Source organism: Pristiophorus japonicus, chromosome 1 (assembly GCF_044704955.1).
Source record: "Pristiophorus japonicus isolate sPriJap1 chromosome 1, sPriJap1.hap1, whole genome shotgun sequence".
In the NCBI taxonomy this organism is placed as follows: Eukaryota; Metazoa; Chordata; class Chondrichthyes; family Pristiophoridae; genus Pristiophorus; species Pristiophorus japonicus.
Window position 1 is genome coordinate 162,249,335 of NC_091977.1, and position 9,801 is coordinate 162,259,135.

General features: G+C 46.8%; 1 non-coding gene across 1 annotated transcript; it reads right to left on the reverse strand.

Moving 5' to 3' along the window:
- Window positions 1-9,388: 9,388 nt before the first annotated feature.
- LOC139279798 (U2 spliceosomal RNA) lies at window positions 9,389-9,585 on the reverse strand. The gene has a single exon (XR_011596527.1). It is a non-coding gene; the product is annotated as a U2 spliceosomal RNA (small nuclear RNA).
- Window positions 9,586-9,801: the final 216 nt, after the last annotated feature.

The window sequence follows — 9,801 nt, forward strand, 5'->3', positions numbered from 1 at the left end:
TGAGTGGGTGTCCCATTTTGTGGTGATCTGTTGCATGCTCTACGACTTGGCCATCATGAGGGCACTGCCCATGCCATGAAGGATTGCAGGACCACCTCAGGAGGAGAAGGAGGAAGAGAAACAGGAGGGAGGGAAGAAGATGGCAGACAATCGGCCTTCCGAACGGGCTGTCAGACTCTGATTTGCATGAATGAAATCCCAGATCCCCATTGCTGATCACATCGCCATCATGCCATCACTAACTCACGCCATATCACTGTTATGTATGTAAACATTGTAACTGTGTAAGACTTGCCACCAGAGGGCGCAACTGTTAGAGGCCCAAAGGTCACCTGCACACCTCGTGCAAGGGAGTATAAAGGTTTGTCTGCCATGCTGCTTAGGCACTCTGGAGTTGTGTTAAAGAGACTAAGGTCACATCAGTTTCAGCTCACAGTACTCAGTCTTGTGGAGTTCTTCCATACTTAACAATTGGCGACGAGTAACAGATTACGAACTTTCACGCGGTCATGACTGCCATTGGTATTTTAGAGAGATTTGTAGAGGATGATGATTGGGAGGCCTTAGTTGAGCATCTTGACCAGTACTTCTTGGCCAATGAGCTGGATGGGGACGATAAAGCGATCAAGCGCAGGGCGATTCTCCTCACCGTGTGTGGGTCCACAATATACGGCCTCATCAAGAATCTGCAAGCACCGGAGAAACCAGCAGAGAAGACATATACAGAGTTGTGTACATTGGTTTGGAACCACCTCAAGCCGAAGGAGAGTGTCTTAATGGCCAGGTATCGCTTCTACACGCACCACCGCTCCGAGGGCCAGGACGTGGCGAGTTATGTCGCCGACCTGAGACGCCTTGTGGGAACTTGTGAATTTGCTGGATTTTGGGGGGAAATGCTGCGGGACGTTTTTGTGCTTGGCATCAGCCATAAGGACAGCAAGCTGCTGTCTGCCGAATCCCTAGACCTGAGCAAGGCCATCACAATAGCATCATATCCACGAGCGATAATGCCAGACAGATATCTTCCCAGCATCGAAGCTCACCAGCAAGCACTGTGCATAAAATAATGTCGCTAGCAGGCAGAACTGCATATGGCAAGACCTACATGTTTGCAGCTGCAAGACCTAGGATGACTCAGAGTCTGCCATCGGGCATGAATGCAAATCCATCAGCAGCATGTTGGTGCTGCGGGGGTAATCATCGAGCCCATCAAGCACTACGTGTGCAAAGGCTGCGATACAATGGGGCACCTCCAGCGAATGTGCAAGAGTACTGTGACTCACGACGTGGCAGAGTCGGCAGAGGATAATCGATCTGGTGCGGATCAAGCAGAACAAACGAGAGGCAACTCAACCCGAGGAAGAAGTGTATGGGGGTACATATCTTCACCACCAAGAGTCCTCCAATTATGCTGAAAGTCAAATTAAATGGCGTTCTAGTATCAATGGAGTTGGACACGGGGGTGAGTCAGTCAATTATGAGCCAGAAGGCTTTTGAGAAACTGTGCGGCAACAAGGCACAAAGGCCCAAACTAAGCCTGATTCAGACAAAGCTGCGCACCTACGCCAAAGAGCTCATACCTGTCATTGGCAGTGCGGCAGTTAAGGTATTGTACAATGGAGCTGTACATGATTTATCACTGTGGATTATACCAGGCGATGGCCCAACGCTATTCGGCAGAAGCTGGCTGGGAAAGATTCGATGGAACTGGGACGACATCAAAGCACTGTCTTCAGTGGATGATGCCTCATGCGCCCAAGTGCTGAACAAGTTTCCGCTATTCCGCTATTTGAACCAGGCATCGGCAACTTCGCAGGCTCCAAAGTGCAGATCCATCTAATCCCCGATGCAAGGCCCATTCATCACAAGGCTCGAGCGGTTCCATATAGGATGAGGGAGAAAGTCGAGATCGAACTGGACAGACTTCAGCGAGAGGGAACCATATATCGCCAGTCGAGTTCAACGAGTGGGCCAATCCGATTGTTCCGCTGTTGAAAAGCAATGGCACGGTCAGAATCTGCGGAGACTACAAGGTAATGATCAACCAAGTCTCGTTACAAGACCAGTACCCGCTACCCAAGGCGGATGACCTGTTTACAACCTTAGCGGGGGGCGGGGGGGTGGGGGGGAAGTCATTCATCAAGTTGGACCTAACCTCTGCCTACATGACACAGGAGCTGGCTGAACCTTCGAAAAGATTGACGTGCATCAACACGCGCAAAGGACTGTTTATATACCACAGGTGCCCTTTTGGGATTCGCTCGGCTGCTGCCATCTTCCAGAGGAACATGGAGAGTCTGCTGAAATCAATTTCGCGCACTGTTGTGTTTTAAAACTGTGCTGATGGCCTCAGTCAGCTACCATTGCCCACTACCGGAGTGAAAATGGCACATCCTACAGACTTGCTTCTGGTCATGGATGCATTTGAGAGTGAGGGGTCACCCGTCACTGCTCGCCAGATCAGGATCTGGACCAGCCAGAATACTGTGCTATCACTTGTAAAAAGTTGCGTCCTCAATGGGAGCAAGTCGGCCGTTCCCGGGAAAATCAAGATAAAATTAAGCCATTTCACCAACGCAATGATGAAATGTCCATCCAGTCGGATTGTCTCTTATGGGGTAATCACATGGTTTTGCCAAAAAAAGGCAGGGAAACATTTATACGCGACCTACACAATACCCACCCTGACATAGTCATGGTGAAGGTTATAGCCAGGTCGAATGTTTGGTGGCCCGGCATTGACTCGTACTTAGTCATGCATACACCAGTGCAACACATACTCACAATTGAGCAATGCACCAAGGGAGGCTCCATTGAGTCTGTGGTCATGGCCCTCCAAACCGTGGTCCAGGATCCACGTAGATTTTGCTGGCCCCTTTCTCGGAAAGATGTTTTTAATTGTAGTGGACGCTTACTCTAAATGGATTGAATGCGTAATCAGGTCATCCAGCACACCCACTGCCACCATTGAAAGCCTCCGGGCCATGTTTGCCACCCATGGCTTGCCCGATGTCCTTGTCAGTGACAATGGACCGTGTTTCACCAGCTCGGAATTCAACGAGTTTATGACCTGCAATGACATCAAGCATGTAAGGTCTGCCCTGCTTAAGCCTGCATCCAATGATCAAGCAGGACAGGCAGTCCAAACTATCAAGCAGAGCTTGAAATGCGTGACGGAAGGCTCCTTGCAGAGCCACTTATCTCGGATTCTACTCAGCTACCGGACACGACCCCACTCACTCACTGGGGTTCCCCCTGCAGAATTGTTAATGAAGAGAGCACTCAAAACTGGGCTCTCCTTAGTCCACCCGGATCTAAATGCTCATGTGGAAACCTGGTGTCCCCGGTAAAACATGTACCACGATCGCGCAGCTGTATCGCGTGACATTGATGTTAACGACCCTGTGTTTGTCCTTAATTACGGTCATGGTATTAAATGGGTCGCTGACACTGTCTTGGCCAAGGAGGGGAATAGAGTGTTTATAGTCAAACTATTGAATGGACAAATGTGCAGAAAGCATTTGGATCAGACCAAACTACAGTTCACCAACAACCAGGAACAACCTGAAGAGGACATCACCATCATCGATCCACCAACACACACCCAACCAGCAATCGACCTCACTGTCAATCAAGAGGATGAACCCACCATTCCCAACAGTCCTGTCAAACCAGCCACACCGCAGTGCAGCAATGGTCCGACCAACTCACCCATGCCAGAGTTTGAACTCAGACGATCAACCAGGGAGCGTAGGGCCCCGGATCATCTCAACTTGTAAATAATTTATATCAAAGACTTTGGGGGTGGGGGGGAGTGATGATATGTATGTAAACATTGTAACTGTGTAAGACTTGCCACCAGAGGATGCACTGTTGGAGGCCCAAGGGTCACCTGCACACCTCGTGCAAGGGAGTATAAAAGGTTGTCTGCCAAGCTGCTTAGGCACTCTGGAGTTGTATTAAAGAGACTAAGGTCACATCAGTTTTAGCTCACAGTACTCAGTCTTGTGGAGTTCTTCCATACTTGGCAATCACAGTGTCCTCCTGGACGCAAAACTGAAATGAGAGACACCACAAAAGATTCCAAACCGAATTAATAAATAGGGGGTACTGGCGGAGTGGCAGTGGTGGGAGTAGGAATGCTGTTACCCTGAGCGAGGACAACAGATTCTTGCTCCACTGACCTACTGCCACTCCCCTGGGAAGGACCTCAGCATTGCTGTCAATCTGTTGGAGTACATATTGCTGGCCTGCTGCGACACCATGAAAGCCCCGGTCGACGATGGTAAACCCAGCCATGATGGTAGCAGTCAGAGCTTGGGTATTTTCCAGCTGAGATTGCATGAGAACAGTCTGAGCTTGTGAGGTATCACGCTGAGACTTTAGGAGAGCAGTCTGAGCTTCCCTAAACACTATGACAGTGGGTCACTTCCATCTGTGCTGCAATGGAGGCTGCGACATCACTCATCATGTGCGCCATCATGTCTGGGTCGTCACAGCCTCTTTGGGAGTGTACCATCATTTCCAGACTGGAAATCCTGGGCTCCGTGCTCTGCGCAGAGCCCGGTGCAATGTTGGAGGGCGACTCCTCCATACTCCTTAACATTGCCGAGAGGCCCTCTGGCAGCCTTGCCATTGCATCTATCATTTCCGTGTGCATGCCCATCACCCTTCTTCTGAAGGCCTCTCCATCAAGATCCTCATCTGAGTCCTGTGCAGCAGAATTCTCGCAAGCTCACTCTCTGGGGAGTTGGCCCCTGAGCTATCCTTTCTCCCTGGCCTTGCTGCAACCCACTTGTGCCCAGTGCCTCATCCTGTGCAAATCCCACAACTACACTAGTCTCTAAAGAATACGTAGCGCCAGTATCTGAGCTGGTGTCTGCGAGTGAGAGCTGCAGTGACGCGGTGTCTTCTTCCTCCTCCTCTTCTGCCCCCCTCGTTCTTTGCAGTTACCTCAGGGACAGGCTGCTCGGGTGCTTGCTGATTATCTGAAAGCATAAAGGCACAAGAGTCGGGTTATGGTGAGGGGAGGGGGCGGGGAAGCCATAAATACATGCGTACAGCATAAGTAGCTTGAAAGTGAGAAAAGATTGTGGGCTGAGGGGGAAGTGGGATGTGAGAAGAAGGATTAGGAATGAACATACCGTTGGTGTCCCCAAGGGGGTCAGCATTGCTGGTGGTCCCGGTGCCAATGACCCGGCACACAATGATTTCCAGCACTCGACGTTCCAGCTGGCTTAGCTCTTCAATGTCGCCCTGGCTCCTGCCTCTCCGCTCCTGGTCCCGGCGATTGTGAGTGACCTCAGCCTGCAAGAGCAATGGAAATGTGTCATTGAGTGTGGTGCAATGCGTTTGGGTGATGCACCTGCCATAGCTGAATAGCTGTCATTTTGTGCATGATGTGAGATGTGGATGCAAATGTTGATCGGTAGAGATTGTTGGTGGGTGAGTGCTGGGGGTGTGGTGCATTGAGCAGTGTGTGACACTTGTGGTACAGATACTGGTATGTGGCATTTGCTGAAGCCTTCATTCACCCTGACCACTTGTGTGAGGTCATTAAACTTCCTGGGGACCACAGTGCTGCCATGACATGGTCTGGTATCTTCCTCTACATAGCGTGACAGACTTGTGGCGTGGGCCTCCTGCAAGTTGGCGGGTATAGGACCGCCCGTCTCCACTCCACCACGAACACCAATGCCTGAAGAGATTCATTGGAGAACCAGGGGCTCTCTCCCTCCATCTCCAGTCTGCCATGGTTGCTATAGATGTCTTCTGACTCTTGTTTGCTTTGCTGTTTCGCCAGCTGTAGACCCAACAATCCTGACAATGAGGTGCTGCAGCATGAATGAACCTCCCCTTTAAGTAGTGGGAAAAGCCTGTGGCAATCATGACTTGCAATTAGACTGCACCCGATATTGGTCCAGCTGTTCAGTGTAATGCCAATGAGCTTGAGACTAGAATCATGACTACAATCATTTTAATGAGGATTCAGCATGCATGAAATTTGTGCAAATCCTAGACGACTTTCAGGTGGCGCATCTTGAACATTTTTAATGTAAATACTGCCCATTTCTTGCCTATAACGAATTTCTAGCCCAAAGTATTTGTTTAACGTCTCTGCTATTTCCTTATTCCCCATTATATCTTCTGACTCTGTCTCTAAAGGACCCATATTACTTTCACTAATCTCTTCCTTTTTACATACCTGTAGAAGCTTTTACAATCTGTTTTTATGTCTCTTACTAGTTTACTCTCATATTCTCTTTTCTTTTTCTTGATCAATTTCTTGGTCATCCTTTGCTGAATTCTAAAATCCTCCTAATCCTCAGGCTTACTTCTGTTTTTGGCAACATTAGAACCCTCTTCCTTTAATCTAATACTATCTTTAACTTCTCTTGTTAGCCACGGTTGGACCACTTTTCCCATAGGATTTTTATTCCTTAAGGGAATGTATATTCATTGAGAATTATCATAGAATCATAGAATGATTACAGCATGGAAGGCCATTCGGCCCTTCGACCCCATGCTAGTTCTTTGCAAGAGCACTTCAGCTAGTCCCACTCCCCCACCCTTTCCCCGTAGCCCTGCAATTGTTTTTCTTTCAGGTACTTATCCAACTCCCCCTTGAAAGCCATGATTGAGTCTGCCTCCGCCACCCTTTTAGGCAATGCATTCCAGATCCTAACCACTTGCTGTGTAAAAACATTTTTTCTTATGTTGCCTTATGAATTAATTCTTTTAATATCTGCCATTGCTTATCTACCATATCGTTTAATCTAGTTTCACAATCTACCTCAGCCAACTCTCCCCTCATACCTAAATAGTTTGCTTTATTCAGATTTAAGACCCTCGTTTCAGACTTAACTAAATCACTCTCAAACTCAATATAAAATTATATCATATTATGATCTTCCCTAAAGGTTCCTTTACTACAAGGTTATTAATTAACCCTTTCTCAGTGTACCATACCAGATCTAAAATAGCCTGTTCCTAGTTGGTTTCTAGACACATAGATCTAGAAAAATATGTTAAATACATTCCATGAACTTGTCTCCCACACTATTACTGCAAACTTGGTTTGCCTGATCTATATGAAGATTAAAGTTCGCCATGATTACTGTATTACCCTTGTTACATGCACCGCTGTGACTAGTTCATATGATAATAAATTGAATGGATTGTACACAATAGTTGCGACTTCATGTATATGTGTAGATATAAAAGATAGATAGTTGGAATGATTAACTTGTACACATCCGTTAAAATGTATTTATTAAGAAAGGAATTTTGGGATCTGCGTTCAAGTTCAACCCAAACTGGTGGTATGAAAGTCTCTATGGAGGAGCGGGGGGCTATAAGGATCCTATGTGAAATGTGTTTGCACTGTATTAACCCAACTCCTTGTGGTAATAAGCCCATAATGCTAGTTGCCCTTAATTTAGCAATCATTGGCACTACAGGGTAAATTCTGATCATGCACTCCTGGTGGGAAGTGGCACTCAGAAGGATTGAAGACAACATTGTATCAATTCTCTAACTCGTGTTCCCATCAAGTGTGGCTCTGCATTAGGAATGCTGGATCAGTAAATTCACCCTTAAATTTGGTAATCTTGCTCAGAGGTAGACCGACATTGGAAAACAGAAATATCAGACTAGTGCTGTAAGGAGCTCTTATGAAGTTGGAGCTATGGTATATTATTGGAACAAAGTAATGGAAGCTTCACTTTATAAGTGGTTGTGGTATACTAAGAGTGATTGATTCTGATATTTCCCATTATGTACTCGTGCTCATTTTTATACCAATGAACAATTTATCTATTTACTATACTCATGTATATTTAAGTTTGCTGAGATCATGAGGCAATAAATGGCTTCACAAGCTGGACAAATCCCAAATTGATATTAATGTGGCTGTGATAAGAAACTCAGTGGATGGGACTCAAACCTACCCTGTGCTCACTGACCTACATTGGCTCCTGGTCCAGCAATGCCTTGATTTTAAAATTATCATCCTCATGTTCAAATCCCTTCATGGCCTCGTCCCTCCCACCTTTTTAATCTCCTCTAGCTTTACAAACCTACGAAAAATTTGTGTTCCTCCAACTCTGGCCTCTTGTATGTCCACCACTTCCTTCGCCCCACTACTGGTGGCCAACCATCAGGCCGTCAGTGGGCAAATGGGAGAACCCCTGTGGAAATTCAACCCCAATGTTTTTGCTTCTGCTATCCTACCTGGTGGATTTTCCAAATATTTATCACTCTTTGAGTAAAGAAGATATCAAAAACAGTTTTTATATCAGATATAATGAGTATTTTTTAATCACTCATAACTAGAAGAAATAATTTTAAACATTGTGATAAATATAAATCACATTAATTAAAGTTGTTGTATATTGTCTTAACCTGTGATGCTGGTTTCAGTAGGTATTCATCGTTTTTAGACAAATGATTGTTTAATGGGCATCTTGTTCCATAGGACTTCGGTGCACTATCTAGTTTGATTCTCCAGTGCAATACTGAGGGATTGCAAAATGTTGGAAATGCTGTCCAATCAAACCTAAGGTCCCACTTGCCTGTTCAGCGGTACTTTAAAAATTGCATGGCACTCTTTCATAATGAGAAATAAGATATGCCTCCCTCTGCTACTACTCAAAAAAACATTAGCTGACCAGATCAGGTTATTATCTGTGGGATGTTGCTGGCACAGAATAGCTGTAGCATTTGCCATCAAAATAACAGTAATTGTGAAACATTGAGATATTTCAACGGAAGAAGAAACAATGGGGTCAAGTTTCGAGCCGTGCCTAGAACGGCGCAGCCCCGACATGGACACCCGTTTTTCGCGCCTAAAAGCGCGACAAAAATCTACCTCGTAATTCTCGGGCTCCTTGCTGGTCCCTGGGAGCTCGGCGCGACGTGCAGACAGCAGCGGGGGTCGGAGCCACAGAGTCGCGCCGATTCTGCAAGTGGAGGGGGGCGAGGCTAAGTCAAATGCGGGAACGTCGTGCCGGCAGCCCTGCGCGTGCGCATTGGAGGGAGCGTGCACATGCAGTAGCCCAGAAACATTGGCACTTGGCCATTTTTAAAGGAACTTAAAGAAAAGTGCTGATTTGTCTTGTGGACCTCTGGAAAGGCTTGGGATTGAATTTTGGTGATTTTTTGTGTCTGAACGAGTGCTTTTAGCAGCACTGTTGAATAAATCACCTGCTGAAAACAGTGAGTGCTGCTTTTTTAAAAAAATTTTCGTAGCCAATCTTTCCAATTCTTTGTCAGATCACAAACGCCAGAGGTCACCTTGCACACATCAAGGATCACCCTGCGCTAATGCTCTTAGCCAAAAGGCCTAGAGCCCAAGCACCGTTCCTGGAAGTACTGCAATACCAGGTTCGTGCCATGGAGGTGGATGGGTCAGCAACCCCACACACCTCCGTGGAGTTGGATGGGTCAAGCCACCCCACCCACCTCCTATTTCCAAAAAGCATAGGAGAACCACCTTCCTGATCCAGGGAGAACCACGTTGGGGTCATGGTTACTCCCCTGTCAGGTCAGTTACGCATGATCTTAGCCAAAAGGCCGAGAAGCACTTGCTGCTAAACTTCCAGAACAGGTGCTGCATAGGTGCAAGCAAATTAAGGACTGTGTGTTTTGAAAAATAAGAGTGTCAATTCAATACAGAAATGGAACAACGTCCACCAAGAACAAAGAATTTCTTGCATGAGGAAGTGGAGATATTAGTCAACGTCATTGAGCAGAGATGGCAGGAGCTAGATACCAGCAACAGAGGTCGCATAAAAGTGCCAC